The sequence below is a fragment of the Halichoeres trimaculatus genome, unplaced genomic scaffold, assembly GCF_033239565.1.
Source record: "Halichoeres trimaculatus isolate MK-OKI-2021-1 unplaced genomic scaffold, fHalTri1.1 fHalTri1_scaffold_8, whole genome shotgun sequence".
NCBI lineage: Eukaryota > Metazoa > Chordata > Actinopteri > Labriformes > Labridae > Halichoeres > Halichoeres trimaculatus.
The window spans coordinates 17,370,161-17,394,325 of record NW_027437186.1 but is presented as its reverse complement, the minus strand read 5'-3'; positions in this window follow the sequence as shown (position 1 = coordinate 17,394,325).

Here is a 24,165-nt window from a genome sequence, read left to right as displayed (position 1 = left end):
TTATGATTTTTTTTCCATATTATATTCCAGCCTGCATTAACACTTCTTTGTTTTGCAGTTTTCTGTATATATTTTCACACATAATTACTATGGCCGTGCCTCCTCAGTATGTGTATGTTAATTGTGTTATCAGATGCTAGCTTTTCTTTTTTTTTGCCATAGTTTATATTCTGAGAAAACTCATACAGAAACTCTAATTTCAAAAAGTGTACCATCAGTTTTGTTTTGATAAAAAATAATTGGGGAGTTTTTCCTCAGTATCTTTTTCCAACCAAAACCCTTTAACTTCTTAGAGTGTTGATGGATGGTGCATGTGCACATGGATTACTCTGGTCCATGCAGTTTGCTCAGGCCTCAGGACATGCTGAGTAGCCACTCACTAAAAGCACCCAGAATTCAGAGTAGATCTGCAGGATAGAGTAGGATATTTGAAGATGCATGTCAGAAAGCCAGAAAGCACAAGATTCTCTTTTCTTTCTGCATGTTTTTCATCATATGCATTAATGTAATGAATAAATGAATTTCTTTAGAAAACTGAAAACGTATTAATTCAGTTTGGGCAGAAAATAGTCAGAGTGCAGCACATGTATATTTAAATGCACACATTGGCATGTGTTACTCAGTAGTATTTGTTGGATTGATCACTACAAGTTTCTAGATTAAAATTAGGTTTTCGTAAAAATAATGCATCATAAAAAGCCTCAATTTCGACTTATTACTTTTAAGAGGGATTAAAACTCCCATCTCAAGGGTGAAAGTTATGTGTTGCTTGACTACAGGCAGGTTTTATCCCAAATCACACACTCAATGATGATGGGAGTACTAAAGATGTTCATAGATGGCCATACAGCTTTAAGGGTCCTTGAGGTTTTCTAACACATCAGCTATTGGCTTAACAGTTGTTTAATGAGAATAACATGAAAAACACTGAGTCAAATATCATAGCATTTAACATATATTATCCAGATCCCAACTACTCACTCTGATCCATTAGACAATAAAACAAATCACAAAGAGTGTGGACCAGGTCCATTTTGCACCACTGAACAGCTCAGTGATCAACATGAAGCTCAATCAAAAGTCAAGTGACTGGAAACCAGATGTATTGTGTTTTTCCTTTTCAGGGTGAGAGGATTAAATGAAAAGGGAGAAAGATATAATTGGAATATAGCTGGGAGAACAGATGACAACAAAAGACCGTTGAAAATAGGAGGACAGATATTCATGCGAGTAATGAAAAGCCAAAGGAAGGGTGAGGGAAATGGGAACTTGACAGTTGGAGTAAAAACAGGATAAAAAAGAAATAATTGAGGTTGTCACAGTTCCATTGTGTGCATGACAACCGCGTGATTGCTTGAATTACAAAAAAATGTTGTGATCCTTTTGCTAGTACCATAAATCTTCTTTCAACCAAACTTAGAAAGTTTGGAGATTTGCTTAAGGGTTGCTATGATCAAAAGGGCAACTAGAAGATACAAAATCTATGCTGAAATTTAACCAAATTCAGCAGTTTTCAGCACATATTTAGCAAGTCAAACCTGAAAAATGTCACACATAGACTGTTGCAAAAAAAAAAAAAAAAAAAGGGTGTCATCTTGCTTGGCTCGAAGTAGGGTCACCAGAAGACCTGCTCCCCCTGGTGGCTGGCTGCAGTAAAGGTTAAAAAATCCATCTCCCCAGCCACTCCAGATGGGCTGTGATCAAACTTTAAAGAATTAGTATACCTCATAGAAATGTTTTTTTCACACCTAATTGTTGTGGTGATTTGAAGATGTTATTCGACTGCTTTGTATTCAAGTTCTCTTTTGTTTTTCCTAAAAAGTTTATTTTTCATTAGTAGAGGTTAAAAAAAGGCTTTATGTCACATTTAACGATAAATGACAGCTGACATTCTTGTATATATCTTTTTTCAGGGATTGTAAAATATGTCAGGAGGGACAGCCAAGAAGAGATTAGACTCTTGAAGGAAAAAAAAATATTTGTGTCACCCGGCTCCACTCAGATTCTTTCTGAGTCCCTCATAGCCTCTACTGCGCAGATTCTGACTGCACAATGGCTGTGAATGGCGCCGCCTGTGACGGGGGAATTTTGCTTTCAAAACCGTACAAAGGTAAATGGTGGAGTCACGCTGTCCACCCGATAGACATTTTATGATGTCATAGCTCATATGGGTTACTACAGTGTAATAACAAGTAGGCAAACATATATTTAAACACTTAATTGTTCAAGGGCCCTTTTGATTATTAAAGACAGGTGTGACACTCTTATTTAGGTTTTTGACTTAATCTAGTGAGAGTGAGAGGAAAACAGAAAATGCCCCCAGATGTATTAACAAACCCCTGTAATTATGACTTGCTTTGAGAAGATTGGTTCATTTTGAATAAATCCACATAATATGGAGTACACGACAAAGCTCAAAGTTTTAATCAGCCTGTGCATTTCAGCCCTTTATTCAGTCTTCGTAATTTTTCTGAAATGAATCAAAAGCAGCTGCCGCCTGAATGAGCAATCTCTTACTCGAAAGGCAGAGGGGAAACAGTAGGGGGCAAAGAGAAAAAGACCGAAGTGGAAGCACCACTTAAAGACATTTAAAAACCTTTTTTAACACTACTGGAAGTTGGGCTCTTGTGTTGGATTAGACTTGAAAGTAGAGCAAGCGAACAGCAGAGAGAACATTTTGTACTGTAGCCACTGTGAGCTGCCTTTTTTCAGGATAAAGTACTATTTCCTCACTTACAGCTTCTGATGTGTGAGTTACCAGCCAAACAGAAGAGATTCTTTCGGGATGTTTGGCACACAAAGGACTCGTACATAATGGACTGATTTCAACGACTATGAGGAAGTTTAAAGTAGATCTAAGAGGGACATTTGCTGGGGACGGATCCATTCTTCAGATTGTTTGAAAAGCTATCATTACAGCTGAAGTGCAGGCTAGAAATACACAGCACTGTAACAAAAGCTGAATATGCGGCAGCTCTGTGAACAGCCTAGCAACAGTTACATATGTGGTTATACAACCTGCGTCTATAACTAACATATGTGATAAGTGCAAGAAACTATCCACCCTGTGGGGAACTATGTTGGAGGAAATGTGGAGAACAACTAGCAGACTACTTTTGCATACGTATTGTGGAAATGTTCCAAAATCCAGTTTTATTTGGGGTAAGTGATTAGAACATTACAATCTATCTTGGTAACATCCCTGCCCACTTAAAAAAAAAAAAAAGAAAAAAAAAAAAAGATGACTATTTATTGACGATTTTATTAGCAGCTAGTAAAAAAGCTGTGACACGAAAGAGGCTGCAATTTAATCCTCTTACAAAGACTGACTGGATCAACATTGTGTATCAAATTGAAGATATGGAAAAATCAACTTTCTCACTAAACTCAAGAGCAGAGACTTTTTTTTTTTTTTTGCAAAACTGGAAAAAAGGATTGTGAAGATGACACTGAAGGCTTGAACCACTGCTGCATGAACTGACTTTTTTTTTTTTTTTTTTTTTTTTTTTTTTTTCAATCAGAATACAGAATACTCCCAGGCAATAATTCAAACCACAGAGCTTCTCTTTCTCCTGTGGTTCTAGTCAAATCAATATATTTTCATTTTGTTGCTACTCCTCTGTCAACCTATGTGGGCAAATGCATATCTTCAAAGTGCTAAGCTGCATACATACCTGAGCAAATGACAATTATTATGAAACAGCTCAACATTTGAACTTGACTGAAGAGCACGTGTTGGTAGTAAGGATGGAACCTGGGTGAGTTGTTGAACTGCACATGAAAGCCAATAAATGAATACATAACATATATATATATATATATATATATATATATATATATATATATATATATATATATATATATATATATATATATATATATAGATAGATAGATAGATAGATAGATAGATAGATAGATAGATAGATACAAATAAACTCAACCAATCCCCCAAAAGAAGACACTCAAAAGCTCACTCCCCCAACGAGTTAAAGAAAAGTAAAAAATAATAACACCAAGACTTGAGAAAATATCAAATTTAAGCCCTAATGTGTGCAATTAAAGATAAAACCTTAATTTAAATTCATAAGATTTAAGCGGGAATAATGTTATCATTTAATGACATTAAAGTTTGAAATAAAATCACATTTTAATAAGATTTCAGTTGAAGTAAAGTTGTGACTTCATAGGTTTAAAGGCAATATTAGATCATAATGTTTATAGTTATAAACGTTCACATCAAAATGGAAATAAAATCATAGTTTCATAAGATATAAGTCTTATGAGGTTGTACCATATTAAATAAAATTGTTGCTGAAATGTTATTGAGTTTTTGTAATTCTGTTTTACCCAAATTGATGTGTCATAATTTTTTATCAGTTTAAAGTTGAATCAGATTAAAAAGTATGGGGATAAAGTTTAAATAAAGTTGTAATGTGTCAAGAATTGAAATGTAGTTTTATAGGAATGTCTCAATGACAAACCATGCCTGAACTCTATGAATACCAATGACGTGTATCTTTTGCAAGTTTAAACTTTGCAAAGTAAGATTTAACAATGGGGGATAAACATGGGTTAAATAAATGAGCACACAGCTTGCCTGTCTTTATAACATTTTTACTTTAATACACATTTTTTTTCAGAGTCCTGGTATGTATGACACCATGGTGCTCATGTGGGAAAAGGGTACCTTTTCAATGAAATTTGTATTGAGGCATCACTTCACCAGATGCTCCACATTTCTCATTTGAGTCTGAGCAGCTGCAGGTTGCTCTAACCATAGGCAACCAAGGTGAACTAAACTTCCTAATGAGGATGCTGGCTGATGTTTTCTTTCTCTTTCTGTGGTATTTAAGCAGTCATATGGTATTCCTGATCACACCACTGACCAACAGTGGGAGGCTCAGTTTCCTGTTCAAGGACACTTTGGCCTGTGACTGCAGGAGCTGAGATTGAACCCTTGACCAATTTTATTGCAGACTTTCAATAATTAGAAAAATATGGAAAAATGGGAGGCCCTTAATCTGATTCCCAACTTCTGTAAAAAAATAATATATATATATATATATATATATATATATATATATATATATATATATATATATATATATATATATATATATATATATATATATATATATATATATATATATATATATATCCCATTTTCAAGGTACAAAAAATAAATTTCTCTCACACAAGACATTCAAGACATACACTGATTAGCTAGCTAAATCTTAAATGTCTGCAGTAATTTAAATTATTTCAAAAGAAAGAAAAAAAGAAGATACCATGATTAAAGACAGAGAAAAATCATGAACACTAAGAGAGAAGCAGTATTAAGAGTACATCACCTCCGTGTGCCCATCATCCTACTGTCTGCTTTTGTAGCAAATCAACATGAATGTAATCAGTGTGAATATGTGTGCATGTGCACACCAGTGTAGAATTGCAGTGATTGTGGAGAGATAATATGGTCTACATGCACAAGGGAGGGTTCAAGAGGGAATAGGGAACACAAGTTCATAAAAGCCAGGAAGGAGTGAGAGATAAGAAAGAAGGGAAGGATGAGGTGATGGAGGGGGAGAGGGCACAGGAAGGGTAAGGAAAGAGGAAGAGGACATGAAGCAGGAAGAGGACATTAAGGTGCCAGGAAGGGATGAAACTGAGAAAATGAGCACAAGTAGACAGAGGAGTGAGGAACCTTGTTTTCACTGATAAGCAACTATCAAAGCTGTCTTGGCTGTCAGATCAAAGACTTGGCGTCACCACGGAGCCAACCCTGTCTCATATCAAATGTCCAGTTGGGCTACTGGGATCAGCAATCAGTGATAAGGGAAGAGCTAAAATGACTGTGGGTGTAACATTTAGTTCCTTTGGTCTCTCTGGGATCCCCGAGTTACAGGAAGATTGGGTCCAGGGGTAAGAAGTGATGTAGATGCAGTGTGACATATGCCTCCATTCTTGACTTTGACAAGAACAAACTACTACCACCATGTCTCATGGGAGATGCTCATGAGACTGCTTTACATTTGAACTCTCTTACTTTATTATTTTATTTTAGATTGAGCCAATTAACTTATTTATTTTTTTGCTTTTTAATTTAAAGTTATGCTTGACACTTGTTTTTATTTAATGTGAAATAACACCTCATGCACATAGCTGTTTCTTATTCCTCCTCTGCACACGTTAATCTGTACCTTCCGGCAAAGACAAAAAGCACATGTAACCAACATATGCTGCATGTTGTTTGGAATTTATGTGACTTTTGCATAATGTATGTGTTGGGCATTGAAATGTTTTTTTTTTCATTAACCATTTCATTGATAAGTTAGTAAGGCTTCACATTTCCATCATTTTTTTTTTTTTTTTTTTTTTTTAAATGTGCCATGTGTAAGTGCATTTGTTTGCCCAATCTTGCCTAATTTGGTGGTTCATGACACTTAATTAAATTCTATTTACATTGGCTGGCATGTGATTTTTTTTTTTGAATGTTGTTTTTAATATGAAATGTTGCCTCTCTTTGACACTGTCATTGAGGTGCCTTATTTTAAAATGCTTCACCTTTATTTGAAAAAATGGCCAGGTTTGTGTGCCTGTGTGTAGTCTCTGGCTCGAGAGTAAGAAGCAAATGCTGTCTAAACAGAGAGACATGCCTCCTTCATGTTAACTCTATAGAGCATAGTGTAGCATCCGCCCTAGGATTTGCATATTATGTTTTAATTGTCAGTAGATTTGAAACTAGATTAGATTGATCAGTTGTTCCTCTTGCATAAAAAAACTGAAGGATTTACACTTTGAAATTCCATTTTCAGTATGTCACAGGGCATCGTTTCCTTCCACTAATGTGCGTAACTCTAGTATAAAGTGTAAAAATTAAAACATAAAGATCCAAACCATGATTGTTCACATCACTTCCTGCATTGAGTAAATATCATCATGTTTTTTTTACATTTACATTTATGAGTGATACATCCATGACATTTCTGTATTTGGAAAAATATATGCTCTGTTTTCATTTTTTTATGGTTTATTGTGGTATTGGGAACTTAATTTAGTCAGTCTGGACACAAGTCTGCTCACTTTATCAAAGGTTTGCATATAAGGGTTGTATTGATGTATAGCAAAAGTTTTATGCAAAAAATGACACAACAACATGAAAAATGTACAGATATGCTCTGGCAAACTTGGTATGGTTGGTCATAAAGGGTTAACTGATCACACAACACATGGGTCCGAAATGAAAGTAATGAATATGTCATAAACTCTTCTTGAAGCTGGCCTCTGTGATGGCTGTTCTTCTCATGTTGATTAAAGAACAAGCCATCATCCAACAAAGTTCTTTTTTTTTTGTTATTTGAGGCCAAATGAGGGAAAGCATGGACAGCTGTGTTGACAAATGCAGCTCCTGCAATGCCTTGTACTGGGTTAATAAAGTTGAGGAGTAAAGAAAGAAGGCACTTACACGAAAAAAAAAAAAAAATAAAATCATATGACCTTAAGTGCCCTAAAGTGCAGCTAAAACTGGAGGTCTTTACCTTCCAGTTTTTAGTGAAGGGAAGTGGCAGAAGGTCAGGTCAGATGCCTTCCGCACACCATGGTTAACACGTGCAACATGACAAGACAAGTTGTGGCAGGATTTTGGCGTAAGTTCTTTTGTTTTTTATTATTTATTTATTTTTTTTATAACTGAATGAGATAGAGTTGTGTTGTCTGTGTCTCTATACAGCTAATAACAGGGAAAGTATTGTGTACAGCATACAGCACTCAACTTCCTTTTGACAGGAATATATTTTTTAAGCAGCTGCTAGCTTAGCATGTGACATATAAAAGCTAATGCGTTACCTGCTTCACAGTGTAAGACACAGTAGGCTTGAACAAGTTAATATATTTGACAGTCAAAGAACAGATTAGACAGAGAGACATAAACCGAGACCACAAAGTGTATGTACAAGGTTAGACATCTAGACTAGCTCACCATTACATCGAATTTGTAAAAAGTGCATGAGCTTCTGTAGGTGTAAAAATTAACACAGAATAAGCAATAATCAGTGTTGGTGAAATGTCTGTTTGAGTAAGTGAAACTTTAGTTGAGAAAAAAAAATGAGAGGGGCCTCAAATTAAGCAAAAGCAGCAGCTATGTAATTCTTTAGAAATGTTGAAAGCGTTTCAGTTAATGATAAGAGAAAACACTTCTCTGCCTCTCTGAAGCTTGTCTTGGATTTGATGTGAGGATTTAACTACAAAAGAGCAACAGACAGAGCAGTTAAAAGAGCAGTCGTCTGTTTAAATAAGCTGCTTTCACACAACGCCAGATTTATTACATTTCTAAAATAAACTGAACGTGAAATGGAGCTCAGATGGTGTTATTGGAAATGATAGGGGTCAGCAAGAGGAATTGAGAAAATATGGAGAGACTTTGGTCGGGGAGGACTGGAATAAATAAACTCATAGCTCTCTGTTTTATATAAGGGAAGAGGAAACCAGGCAGAAAATCAGCTGCCCAGGAACGATGGTTCTGGCCATCTTGGTAACTATTTATAAACTTTCTTAGGTTATAGTCTACTGGCTCACCAGTCAAACATGAGGTTGTTTTTGCAGGTTAAACATTTCCAAATGGCTTACATTTCCTGTTCTGCCAGAGGCTGTTTTTGTGCCAGGGCTATTCCCTGAGTCCAGTGACCATCAGGCAGCAATAACACTAAAGAACCATGATAATTTGGACAAATTACATCAATGGCTAACTTGACAACAAGACATTCTCTCCCTTATTATGGCTTTTGGTCAAGGGAAAGTAAAAGCAGATGGGATAGTAAAGGAAAGGTAATGACGTGAAAAATCAGTAAAAAGGAGACAGCCACTACAATGCACGTCTGAGGAATTAGCAGCTCCAAGAACATATGCTGCTAAATCATTTTAGCCAAGGAAAAACCCAAACAGTGGCAGAAATTGGTTATAAGTGCTGTTTGACCTTACTGTTAAAATATTTTCAGATCTGTGAAAAGTTTCATCTGTAGACAGAGGTTACAATCGTTGTGAAACTATGAACTTTCAATCCATTCAGAGCATCTTTATTGTGACCAGCCACACACTTTTAAGATCTTTACCTCTTCTAAAATCACTGGAGACCAAAAATTTAAAGACAGTTCAGTCAGGTTTTTAGCATGACACTAGGATTACACACACTAAATGACTTCATAAGACCATAAAAGCAACTTATTGTTTTAAATAACAATTCCATGGACACGGGATCTCACAGAAGCTTGTGTGATCAAACGTGACTTAAGAAGATAAACACAGATGGTAAATAACGTGGCCATCCTGGCGCATGATCTGTCACGCAGGAACAGATTATGAAGAGAAGACTAAATAAATCTGACTGTGATCTGGACATCGTCATTCATTCATTTAAATAAAATCCATATTAGAAACTTAACAAGAAAGTGACAGAGCACGGGCCAAAGGCTTAAAACACATACTAAGCTGTCTGTGATAATGTGCACTACAACCCACATACAGAAGTTAAACTGTAGATATCTGTTCAAACTTGAGAGTCTATCAATAAAATGAAGAGCCAGGTTACGTTAGCCCTACTTGGTGAGGTTGGGAGTGATAGATGAACAATGGTAGGACATAACCTAACTTAACAACACTACCATAACAAGTCACGGACATGTCCCATTGCACCAGGCTGTAAGTAGCACTAAGTGTAACCAATAACTTGCTTGTTTGTTTTCATGTTTCCAACAAAAGCGCTACTATTAATTATACCTTACCTCGTCACTGTGTATCTGTAGAAAGTTATCTTGAAGAAAGAAAAGTAGTGTCAAAAGAGAATGATTCTTGATTAAGGCCCCGTTTACACAACGTTTCTTCTGAAAACGCTAAAACACAGTGAAAAAAAATCTGTGTTTACACAGAAAAGCCGAGGGACTGAAAACGCTGTAGGAAGCATGCCAGGCCTGCAGGTGTTGCTATAACTGTTTTGTCCAGAAGCAGCTTTTAGTAGATCGCCACCAAAGTAGAGTTGAGCCAACCATCTGATGTATTGGGGAATACTAAGTTCAAAAGTGGAGCAACGGATGCACATTTTGTATGAAGACTGTCAGTAGATACAGCAGATTCAGCAGCACAAGCACAACACGGTAGTTCCCGACGATCGTAACAACGGAACTGTTGTCCTGTTGTATGTGCGCGTGCGAGGCGGAGTGTGACATCAGCGTTTCCTCTAAAAATGCCGGCTTACTGTTTACACGGCAACGGTGTTTGCATCATTTCAGAAAAATCCCACTCTGGAGGCTGTTTCCAAAAGTTTGCATTTTAGGTTGGCTGAAACGCCAACCTAAAATATATAAACGCGAGGCTGAAACGCAACAAAACTTTTGTGTTTCACCCTAAAACCGTTGTTGTGTAAACGGCCCCTAATTTGCTTTAAAAGCACACCAAGGTAAGAGTCACATCTGCACGGTAGGTGCAGGTGCTCATGTGAAACAGAGGCTTTATCCTGGAAAAACACACTAACTTTCCCAGAAGTCCTCACAGCCACTTTAAACTAACAGGGAAAAAGTTGCTGTTAAAATATAATTGCAGAAGTAGCAAACATTTTTCAAGACAAATTCTGAAGCGTTTAAACTCCAAGGACAGTGTTTCCCTGGTATCCAGCTCTTAAATATTATGGAGCCTCCTCGTAAATGAATGACTGGACCTCTGGTGAGAAGTTAGTTGCATGGTTTTAACAGTGTGGAAATAATAACAGGCAAGCCTTTACTATTTAATGAAGAGTATGATGTAATGGTGGTGTAACAGCAATATCCTTTCAAGGCAACTGAATATGTTTGTTTCAGTCATTTTTCACACTCCCAAAGGCTAACAATTAGCAAAGCAGGGATGGCAGCAGAAACAATGGAAAACCTGTGCAAAGACATGTGAGTGTGACCCAGAAAGGGAATAAGATCTTAAGTGAACAATGGGAATTAACTGAAAAATAATCAGCATAGAAATAGTATGAAAGCCATAGAACAACAGCATCCCAGCAGAGGGAGCATGCTGCTGAATGATCAAATGATGGGGAGCTACAGCCACTGCATCAAAACGGTAATTGCCTCAGGACCCTTTTCAATATTAATCCCCTAATAATCTGACTACACAATGACTGATCTCTTGACAATTACAGTATGCTGTGTGAATCATTGTAATGAGATGGAACCAATTTTTGCATTTAGATTGAGGTTCTAAAAAAAAAAAAAAAAAAAAGCGACCACAGAGGATCTCATTTTTCAGTGAGAGATTTAACTTGTCATTGGATATGGAGCCGCTGCCTGCAGGTCTGTTGCAGGTCAGCCGTGCAGGGGAGCAGTCACAGGGCTGCTGGGGATTGAGTGTTTGGCTCAAGGATACTTTGGTGGTGTGACAAAGTTAAGGAATCTCTCCTGGCTGTCTGTGAGACAAGAGTAGCACACTTCAGTTATGCTATCTTTTCATCTTGTTACAACAGATTTGACACTTTGAGGCTGTTTTAAAGACACAGATTTGTAGCACAGCCGGTTAGTTGCTTGAAAATAACTGTGAGTGTCTGTCATTAAGAAAGGAATATAGCCACATTTTACTTGTACGAACAATTAAAGCCTATAGTGAAGCAATTTCCAGAGAAGAGGAAATAAAGTTATGTTGCTTTATGTGTGTGTGTGTGTGTGCATCAGTGTATGCTTGAATAAGAGAAATATTCATGTTTGTTATGTATATTGAAAAATGTGCCCCCAAACAACACAACATGACTGTGTGTGTGTGTGTGTGTGTGTGTGTGTGTGTGTGTGTGTGTGTGTGTGTGTGTGTCATCAATTTCAGTTGAAGTCTGTTTATTCATTTCGTGACCCACATATGCTCCCAAGAAAGGCCCCATCAAAAGCCTCATTGTCCTCTCACTCCCTATACCTCCTTCTCCATGTCCATTTTTTTCTCATTCCCTGTTTCCCTCCCTTTCCATCCCTTGTTCAATCACTCTCTCTGTCTCTCTTGGGGTCTTTTTATAAGCCAGTCTTGACAGTCTCAGACAGTCCCCCCGCTGCTGCTTAGTCCACTTCCTGAACCCCACAGTAAAACGAGACCTTCATTCCAACACATGCTCTAACACACAGCAGCAGAGAGAAAGTGAGAAGTTGACGTTAACAGTCACAAAACATGGGGACTGTACTCCATCTTGATCAGTCTGCAGTGTAGTGAAAGGTGCGCCTAAGAGGTTTGGATCAGGCATGCCATTTTATGGGGTTTCTTTATATAGATCTGGTTGAAAGGCCTCGGCTGCAGCAGTATTCATATTGCAACAGCGCTCAAATAAAGTGAGAATGAAAGTGCTAAAAAGAGACTCCCACTTATGATTTGTGAATGCTGTCTTGGTAGGTTTCCATAGCTGAGGTATTTGTCGTAGCAAACATCATAGTGCACCGGGGTCACTTATTAAAGCTTTGCCTCTGGCGCCAATTTGACCTAAACATATGTGTTAAAACTGTACTGATATCAATATAATATGCTAGTGGTGTTTCTTAGTTTTCTAAGATCATCTGAGAGCCCCCACCCACCCACCCCCCCCAAAAAAAATAATTTTGCACCCCTTCTGATCAAATCAGCAGAGATAAATATATTGATATATTGTACATGCAGTTAACTAGACATTAAAAAATATAATCATGGCTGCGGGGAAATTTAATCTGTAGTCCACATCTAGACAGAATTATCCTCTCTTCTGTCTCATGATTGCAGGCTAGCAGATTTAGTGTTCATGCCACAAGGTTTTTCTTTTTTAGCTCAACAACACAAGCAGAGTAGTCTGTTTTTTCTTGTGGGTAAACTCTGATACACTCTCGGGCATGTTTGCCCTCTTAGGGCCTCCATACACTAAGACATGTTTGCCACATTTTTACCTGATTTATCCACCATCCACTGGAAACAGCTCTGATACCCACTTCTGGGCCTTAACCCACAGATTGCAATAGTAGATTGTATTTGGGGCTTGATCCTTCCAAGATTGTTTTTATATCACAGACAATGTGTGATGCAGGAGACCTCAGTATGACTTAATCATTTAGAAAAACAGTGTCTAAAAGCTGGACTGATCAAGAACAAGTGACTGATGATTCATCGCTGTCTCTGGCATGTGTGTCTATCTGCGTCTTTATGGTCACCGGTACACGGAAGAGCGCGTGCCCAAGATGCAGAGCAATTCGGGAGGTATGCTCCTCGCGCATCACTGCCCTGCCCACTCATCTTTCTGACTCCTCCAAACAAACTTTCATTTCATTTCAATGTACATGTAAAACAACTCAAAATGGTTGTGAAGTTATTCTACTTGATGTAATTTATTTGACTGTAATTTTAATGAATTACCTTCCTAAGAAAATGCGGCCAAAGCCAACTGTTCAGCTCAAGTAAGAAGTCTGATTTATGAACACATAAGCACAACGGGGTTTCTGTTCTGGCTCTGATCACATTTGTTGCCGAGCAACTTCAGGTTTGAAAAGTGTTGAAATTATGGATGTCAGCGACACAGTAGGCTCTGGGGTATATTTGGCACCTAACTATGTGAAGTTAATGTTATATAAATCAAACAGCACATACTGCTTCTTTCGCTTCCCAACTTGTATGGAGTTTTGCCAAAAGTCAAAAGTTTTGAGTTTTGAGAAAATAAACTTAACAGCTCATGAATTTTGCAGGACAAAACTTACATATTTTCCTGACAATCTTGTAACTTACACATTCACATTAACATGTTATCGATAAACTGCAGTGGATGTAAAGTTTTGAATAGATACTTGCTCAAAGACTTTTTTATTGGTTATTTTTGGGGGCCTCAGACGACTTCAGCTCCTCCACACTCAGGAACTAGGAGCTTTATCCTGACTCCCTGCATGAAACTCGACCTGACAGATTGGGATTGTCTTGGTTTCCAGTTCTCCTTAATGGAAGTCAGCTGTGGGGGGGTTATCCTGTCAGGAGCGCCATCAGAGTGTTGTCCCACCGGGAGGCAGTCCAGTGAAAACAGAAGGACAGAGAGAGCTGAGGAGGGATGGAAAAAGAAAGGGAGGAGTGGAAAGAAGCAGAGGGGGAAATTGTGGCGAGGAGGGAGTCCAACAAAAATAACAGTGGACTTACTGAGAAGAAAGAGGGGAGGGGGAGATTAGAGAGACGGGTCATCCAAAGGACTTCTGACTTTTGCCAAAAATTAGAGATACTTTGCTTCATAATTATTGACTGTAAGGTTGTTATTGCTGTTTTTTGGCTTTGTTGTAAGTAAAACATGGGGACATTACCTTCTCAATGACACCCAGAACTGAAGCAAAACCCAACATTACACATAATTTAACATTCTGTGATGGGCACATAGAAACAAAGTACATATAGCAATTAAAAGGCAGATAAAATGAGCAGTTGCTAACACAAAACAAATATCTATTCAAAAAACAACTATAATAAAATCTAGAAACCAAAATGTTCAATGTCACTAAAGACTGTATTTGTTTTTTAAATGCCTCTATTCAAATCATCTGTGAGTGTGAGTCTTTGATACTGGTTGGTGTGAAGAGTAAATTGGGATTTGTGAAAGCTATACTGTTTAGCCAGAGCTAGCATGTCAGCTTTCACATATTTACACAGAAACACACACAGATAAGAAAAGGAAATTAAAATTTGAAGAAAGGAAAGAGAAAGAAGAGGTGACTAAAAGAAGGTAAATAAAATTTTAAAAAATGTTTTGTGACAATAACAAGTTAAAAATGTACAGTGAAAGAATAAATAAAAAAGGAAGAAATACAGAAAAGATGAAAAATGATGAGAGCAAAGACGAAAATAAAAATAAAAATAGAATAAGAAAGGGAAAAAAAGTAAAGAGGAAATATAAGAAGCTAACAAAGAAAATAAAAAGTAGAAAAAATGGAATAGACAAAGAAAGGGAATTAAAAGAAGACTAATCGGTACAGTATTGGAGATATTGTCTGATTACTGTTGTTTCTTTTTTAGGGATTTTGAGAACAACAAAAAATAGTGGAAATGAAGCTGTAATTTCAGAAGCATTTCATCAACCTTAAAATATTCTGAGTTTTAATGCAGTCAGCACCTTGCCCCCCTTTAGAGCTGCTGTATCTGAAGGCACTTCCTGGCATTAGCAACCACAGCAGCAGCAGCACTATTCCCCACATCCCTCAGCAGGGAAAGTAAGCCTGAGAGTAAGTACAGTTAAGTTCTGGATACTGTAGCACTTTGTTTACATTTCTCCTCATGGCACATTAGCATCCAGCGATATCCTTCCTGATGACTTTGCTTCTCTTACTGATCCCACCTGATGAATCCTCATCGCTCTGGGAACAGATGACATGCTGGCTGGGATGTTTGCCAGCTCTGCCTGTGTGCACTGGCGCAGTGCTCATTTTCAGGAGAGCTCGACAGAAAGTCTGTTCATGTGGTGGGTCACGGCACTGACTCACCAAACCGATCACTCTGTCTTTTTCTAACAACCCCTCCTCCTACGCCATCAGATGCTGCTCGCCAACGGCTGGCCTCAAAGAAACTTCATGTACCTGAAAGCTTCTATTACTCAACTTGCTGAACAACAGGGAGAGATTACCTATTTTCTGCCTGTGCTGAGTACACAGTCCATCACTAAACAAGCTCTAAACTGACACATCTGGATGGCTGTGCTGCTCATGTGGTTGCAGCACTGAGTGGAGATGCTGCCCGATGGCTGCTAAGTTTTTTGCTTTCACTTGTGTTGTTTTGATTTTTGGTGGTCTTGTAACTTATCACTCTGTGATATTTGTTGTAAAAGACAAACTGATTGAAGAAATGCAATCTTTTCACTTCAAATAGCAATATTTTTTTTCTCAGAAATAAATAAATATTATTTTGTCATGCATTTATGCAGAGTTCAGAGTCTAATCCAAGCAACAACTACTAAAAGCTGCAGTTCAAAGAGCATCTACTTGAAGCTGGCTGCAGCCACATACACACCCACTCAAAAGAGCTGACCTTAACTTCCTTCATACCTTCTTTTTGTTGTTGTTTTGGTTTTTGAGCATTTTTATTTATTTATTTATTTATTTATTCATTTTTTCCAACTGTTTTGCCTGCTTCAACTTTGCCTCATTATCTTATCTCAACTTGATCAAAATAAGGTAGGTTCAGTCAGTATTTCCAAAATGGTTCTGGTCTACAACAAGCTTAAAACTCCAAATTAGAAACAAATGAGTAACATCACAGAAACTATGTTCATGCAAACCTCGGTCTATAGCTAAATCAAACATAAATAAATAAATAAACTTTACACTAACAAAGAGACGGGTTTGATATCAGAAAGGCCCTTTTTTTTTGTTTGTTTGTTTTTCCCCATTTAATCATTGGTACTAAAACAAAAATGTTTGCGAACGTCTACAATGGTTGCAGGTTTTGTGTGACCATCAATTGAGATCATATAAATCTGACATAGAATTGCCTTGTTAAATAATGAAAAACTAGTACAAAATCATTCTGGATTTAGATAAAATATGGTTTAAGGTTTACCACCAGTGATTTAAAAAGTGCATTTAGTTAGTTTTACTTTTACTCCAGACCCTTAGGTCCATATGAATACAACAAATTGTTAATAAAAAAAGGAAATTTAAAAAGAGGAAAATACAGTTCATATGTTGACAGCAATTTAAAACACAAAAAGACATTTGTACCAATGTTTCCAATAGCAAGATGTGCCGCTCATTGTTAGCTGAGCAAGTGACATTATTATTTCATTTTTTGAATCAACCAGACGACCTATGAATTTGTGCATAAAACAGCATAAAATGTAGGCACATTGTAATAAACTAACATGTGACTTGCCCTCGACCATCGAGGTAATTTAATAAATATTCTGAAAGTATCATTATAAGCTACCTGTAGCTTTTTCATTTTAGCTTTACTGTAATTGCACCATAAATGAGTAGTGTACAGTGGAGTACAGTAGGCTCTAAAATGCTCAATTTTAACATTTTCTGTACATATCTGAAATTTACATGCTAATATATTAGCTTGTGCATACAATTTACAGCACTGGCGCTGAACATCATCATCATCAAACATATCACTTCTGATAATGTGCCCCAGGTATTTGACCTTTTCCACTACACTGAGGACTTGATCAGAGATAAGGAAGGATGGAAACTGCTGCTTCTGATCATCTCTTGTTTATATTCCATTTATAAGTGGAATGCTGTTTATTTGATTCAGTTTGATTTTGACTTCTTGAAATTCATGCCTCAAGTAATCCAGTGCTTGAACAACACTCATGGCTTAGAAATATCAGTCACAAATATCCAAGTAAAAAAAAATAATTTGAAGAGAACAGTTTCAGGTTAGCTCAGTATGAGGAAAACTTAAGTAATATTGTGTCCTTTTGAGACTTACTCTCAAAGCTGGTCCGTTTTCTCATTTTGAGTATTTTTTTGTTTTTTTTGGATGGCTCTCAACTTTATTACTGCCTGATTAAAGTCTCTCACACTGTCTCTCCGCCTCTCTGTCTCTCTCGCACACACACACACACACACACACACACACACACACACACACACACACACACACACACACACACACACACACACACACACACACACACACACACACACACACACACACACACACAATTATAGATAAACAATAGTCCAACACCCTGGCATAACTGTCTGAATTTATGCAGCTTAACACTAATTGCCAAGCACATTAACCCCAGCAATTTGCAGTCACTTTGAGCATGACCCAGCCCTTCCACTTGGTAATTTAACCCTGAGGCCAAGCTTGTTGGACCTCAACTTGAAGGTGCTGTTATGTGTTGCTCTAGAGCTTCTTTTGCCCTCCTCTCAGCTCCCCTCGTTCTATCTGCTCTCTCATTAAAACAAGTGCAGGGAGCTTCCTAATTAATTTCGTCTGCTCTTTAGTCTGTTTCACTGTGATTCTGTTTGTAGAGATTTAACTGCAGGAATAATTCTGTTGAAGGACAAATATTAATGCTATGCAGCTGAGTAATGTTGATGCACAACTTTTGAAGCATTTCTGGCATTTAAATGTTTATTTTAAAAAACTTGTACATTTTTTTTATTCACATAATCATGATGTATTTTATGGGGGGTATATATGTAAAATAGTGCTGGTGCAAATTTTTTTAAGCCGTGACATATCCATAAGTGGTAGAAATTCCTGGATTTGTCTGTTAACTTTTCAAAAAAAAATGTTTTTTTCCTGGAAGAAAAGTGAAAATAAAATTTGATCAAATAAGAAAAATAAATAAAATAAAACTCTGAGTTATGAGTTCATTGCAAAAGAAACTCATAATTGCCTATAGCTCTTCTCCTGACAGGCCTCCAGAGGGCTGGCCGGTCAGACATAAGGGGGGACTGTGTAGCGAGGAACCTTCAAGAGGCAAAAGCTAAAGCTTAGTTTATTCTTGACGTGTCCACAAGGTCTGCACAGCTTCATGCAGACAAATGACATCATTTTAGCAGCCTTGCCTACTCGCGAAGTCCTTTTCGTGTGCAAAATTTTCCTGTCACGCACCTCTGTAAAATTTCTTTCCTCCCTGCAGAGATGCGTGGATGAACTGGAACTTGTAGTGTCCCAAGTATAAAACGGCATTTGCGATACACCGCCCTCTGCAGGTTGGGTACAAACGCCCCGCAGAGTGTTTGAAAGGATAAAAGCCACAAATGTTTTCTCTCGTGCTAATTCAACGTGTTGTATTTTCATGCGTCACGTTCATGTGGAAAGCATAATACAGCCTTAAGCTGAAGTGTTTCGGACAGAGGCTGAAATAAGGGTTTTCTAAAACACCACTGTGAGGCAAAATAGTGATTTTTCTTGGTGTAGCAGAGGGGGAGTGTAAAGCCTAAATGGAGCACAATACCCTGTCTTTGAGAAAACACATCACCAGCTAGCCTTTGCTGCAGTGAGTTGCTACCACTGCAGTACAAATCATGTCAGAGGAGATTAAAGAAGAAAATAAGGTCGTCTTCCTCTCTTTGGTGATTTGTGGATTTTGGAAACAGATGTGTGGACGTTTAACCCAGAATCAGACCCAGAAAAAAAATGGCAGTGTTTAATTTATATTTCAGTCACAGGACTGCTGACACAGATAAAGCAAAACTCACATCATTAAGAGTAGATATTTATAAACAATTCATATTCAATTGTAAGTTAAATGCATGGAAGTTTAGTTTCACTCTTTTCTAAACTATCCTTTATTTGACTCATAATGTCAATGTTTTTTTAAGTTTGCAATAACTATTGACGTATGTTATTGTCAATTAATTTGACAGATAATTACGAGATGGAGATTTGATATTGTAACATCCTTAGTTTAGACAGTGTGGGTTCATTTTTGCAATTATTTTGTTACAGATGTTAATTAATTTTCTTATGAATAAAACAAAAACTGGGACTAGATTGTAAACGAAATGGTCTTTGGATACATCCAAGTCAATGGTGTGACTTTCAGAAGGGGAAGATAAATTTGATCACTTCTAGTGTCTCCTGTGTCCCAAAAAAAAACGTGTGTTAGGACAAATGGTCATGGACTGTACCCCACTGTTCAGGCAGTGGGCAAAAATGCAGTTTTTCAGTAGTTTAGTATGCTCTATTCCAGGAGGACCAAAAAGACATTTTTACAGCAGGTAGAGCGAATCAGAGCAGACAGTTAAAGGCGGAGTAAGAAAGGACAGATGAGAGATGACAACAAGAAGAGAGAGGTCAGGAGGAGGTTAAGAAGGTGGAGAGGTAAAACCAAGAAGCAGAGACTGAAATAAGTGATGCAAAAGGGACTAGCAGCAACAGAAAAATAGAAGGGAATGCAAAAGCAACTGAAATAGAAGAGGAAAGGGGAAAAAAACAAAGAAAATGTTGTTCAGCATGGACACCATCCAAGAAAAATGCTTCAGATTGATGAAAAGAGGAAAGGAGAGACTGGAGAAGGACTAAGGAAAGTCCAAAGAAAACAAGCTTGAAGATCTCAGAAGGCTACAGGGAGTGATGGGAAAAGGCTCTCAGAAAAGAAGTCGAGGAAGGGAATGCCAAGGGTGAAAGGGAAGAAGACAATTGGTGGAGAAAAAAAAAGGTGAGGCGCTGTGTTAAAATAAGACTGGGAGGGATACCCTGCAGTTATCAACCTCAGATAAAAGACAGATTACACCGCCCAGAGAATCACAAGAAATGACAGGGTAAGAAAGCATGGCCAAATCATGAAAACACACTCAAATCAAAATTGGAAGACAAGCTTATCAAAAAGAAATGTCTTTTCCTCCAATTGAGACGTTTTAATCTCACAATTTTTAAACCCAGTGATAGGCTGGAAACATCCAGATCACCTTTGAGCTAGCTGCTGTGAGTGGACTATGTAGTTCAGCAGGTAGATAAAAGCTGAGGGTCTGATTAAAGAAAGAGCTTAAACAAACAAAAAAGAATAAAATAATTCATAAGTTTTTGATTTCTGAAGTCTTTTGTGCCAGGCCGAGAGGTTAGTAACATTTGGAGATAAATATTGACACTAAGCTTATACAAGCAAAAAATAAACAATGTCTAACAAATCCAGGGGAGGAAAGATTGGGCCAAACACTGTTTGGCTTTACTGTACTTGTCATTTCATGGTTTTGTAAAATTATGGAGAAGACTTAGTGCACACTGAATCAAAACATCCTCACTGGCTTCATTTAAAGGTAAAAACTTCTTCTTTTTTTGTTAGAGATGCATTCCCAGCATACTTTAGAAGAAAGCAGCAGAATCTGCTGGGACAAGGTTTCTGGTGACAGCTGTCACATGTTTTTATCTGTCTGAGCCTGAAGGTCAATGCCATAAAGTTTGAAAGTCCATAGACAAAGGATCGTCGAAATATACAAAAGAAAACAAAATTAATTGTTCATTGGTACAAAAATCATTAATCCTTGAAACATTCAGCAATAAAACAATCAGTGGAAACACATTACTTAATTTATCTTGCAAAAGTAAAAATGTACCCTTTCTGTATCACTGCTGAAAGTTTAATTTTTGTCTATGGAAAAAGTTTAAAGATAATAAAATGAGTTTGTGGAAAAAGTGATTGTAATTATTCTAGTCTACTGGATAAATCATAAAATTGCTGATAACAATATGTGCAGCCCCCACTAAATGAAACAGGATGATTAAAATAATAATGATAATAATAAAAACTTATGATCAACAAACTGAGCAAAAACAAGAAATATATTTCAGGCTTTATAACTTTTTTTTTTTAAACTTTGACACTTCAAAAATGAATAATACAAACTTGATCATAAAGGTTCAGTTAATGGACAAAGGCAAAAGTGAGACACCCAGACAGAAACATGTCCGACCTGTAGTCTGTGCACTTTGGGAGTGTTTCAGAGTGAATGCACTGAAGGCTGTAACAAAGCAATTTATAGGTAGATTAAGTTTCACCCATAAAAATGATTATTTAGGCACAGCGGTAGCTAAAGTGAATGAGTCTGTGTTCAGCACCGCTTTATTAAAGCATTAAAGTCCGTTACCTGTCGTACATTGAACAAATTATGTTCTGTTCAGAATTCATTAACCTTGATGTATTGCAAGTGTTTTTGTGTGCAAATGTGTGTGTGTGTGTGTGTGTGTGTGTGTGTGTGTGTGTGTGTGTGTGTGTGTGTGTGTGTGTGTGTGTGTGTGTGGCACTGCTTTTTCTTCTAGCAAACTGTAATGCAAATCTTTTTTTTAGGTCTCAAACCCTTTCTTCACTCCCTCTCAACACATGCTGCTGTTACTTGGTAAATATTGAACTTCCTGCTTTTATTCTTCATTTTTTTCATTCAATTCTGTCTTTACTCCTGTTACTGTGCTCAACTTCCTCTCTTTTTTTCCCACATTATCAGCTCAGTCTTTTCATGCAACTCTGTTTCACACGTGCACACCTGGCAGATGCAGACTACTGCAACAAGCTGGTGGGCTGGCCAGGGAAGTCACTTGGGAACAGTGCTGCATTCATGCCATGTTGGCTTTTTAAATGAAAGTTGTTTAACAGGATGGTTAGCTCCTTTGGTCACAGACTGGGCTCAGAACAACAAAGGCCCCTAGGCTAGATCTTCTTTGGGAACCCTCCAAAGTTGAGCCTGGAGCTAAAGCATTAAAACTATAAACTACGTAATTAGTATAAGATAATGTCAACTGAATAAACTTTGCATTATTATTTCAAGGACAGCATTGCAACATTAGGAGTCTCACAATGTCTGGAGTGGGATGGTGCTTAACCTATGACGTTAAACTCTGCCGTTTTCCTCTCTGTGTTCCTCTTTCGTTTATTTTACTTGCCCTGGGCTCACACAAGCAGAGCCTCAAAGCTATGTGTCAACTTAGAGCAACTCCTTGTCCAGTCTAGCAGCAGGACCGTCAGACAACTTGAGTCGCAGGACCAAAGAGTTTCTCATGCTCCCCACCCCAATGATAAGCCTCTTTTGAGTTAAGTTTGACTTTAAAACCTCAAATCTGTGGATGCCCAGCCTGGCTTTGCTCATTACATCTGTTGTGAAATAAGATCTGCCTTCATAACAGACTTTTTCATTCTGAAAATCAACAGGATGATTTAATTTGGTTTTAGTGCTCGACTTCCTGTTACGATGGATCTGCTCTTTACAAATCGATGCATCGATCCAAAATACTGACATTCTTGCAAATCTGATTCAGACCACTGTCTGATCTGACTCGCAGTCAGAGTGTAACTGACGGGGGTTGGTCTGAGTTTACACGCTGACTTGAATTGTAAAACTTACGGATCCAGTGCCATTGATGGAGCAGGGTCAGAGGGAAGACAGATCCAGTGTAATTTGGATGAAATATTGCACATGGTATGCATTATAGCTCATAATGTGAGCTTACTTTGTTAAATTGCACCATATGAGAAATATTACACATGATGTTAGTCATAGAAAAGATGGCATAATAAATATTGCATGGCACAAAAGTGTTATTGTACTTAACTTGATAGAATAATACATACAAAATAATGACATTATTTTTTATATATAAATATATATATATATATATATATATATATATATATATATATATATATATATATATATATATATATATATATGTGTGTGTGTGTGTGTGTGTGTGTGTGTGTGTGTGTGTGTGTGTGTGTGTGTGTCATTACTCAATACCTTTTAGTTTTCCAGCTGTTCAACATTGACTATTTTAAGAGTTTTAGAGAACAACTCAAGTAGAACAGATGAGAATAGAATAGAAAAGAATAGAATAGAATAGAAATACTTTATCCCAAGGGGAAATTCAAGAGTCACAGCAACAGTCAATAAAACAAAAGTAAGAAAGTGTCTAGAAAGTGCAAAAAGGTCCATAAGAAAACAGATGATGACAGCTTGTCCATCATTCTCCAGCTCAGTCAGCCTCCACCTCCACAGGGTCCAGGACTGAGCTTCTTCAGCAGTCTGATCAGTCTCTGTCTCCTAGATCCTGTCTGCTCACAGCAGGTGAAGTTTCTCTAGTATGGGATTCATGTCCAGTGTTAGCTCTGTTAGCCATGTCTATAAATAAAATAATGCTACTCTGCCTTCTGGTATTCCCTCTGTTGCTGGGTTAGCATGGCTAGCTTGTCCATCTTATCTGAGATAAATCTTACCTTTTCAATAACGATGGATGGAAGGACAGGTCAATGTCGCCACTTTTTAGCTCACACCTGAGAACCAGCACATTGTCCTCATCTCCTTCTCCTCACCTTGTGAGAAGACATCAGGCCTTGCACCAGTTAGCGTTGACATGCCACAGGCTGCTAACAGATGATTTCACATGTAAACAATGCCACCATAGTAACATGTAGGATCTCCAGACAAACACAGGAGCAAAAATGATTTAAAAAAATATCATAGAAGACATAACTAGTTTGGTGTCTATGACCAACAAATGAACCATACAAATGAACCATATAAAGTACGGATTCACTCCAAATGCAAAAATGATGAAAAAGAGATGAAAAAATTACAAGAAAACGGACAAGGAAGAGAGAGCTGCTGTAACAGGCAGCTACAACAAGGCAGCACCTAGCAAGTTCATACTTGCAAAAGAATCTCAGAGGCCAGAAGCTTTCTTATATTTGTTGTTCTATTTACCAAAAAGAAAATTTGGTTGGAG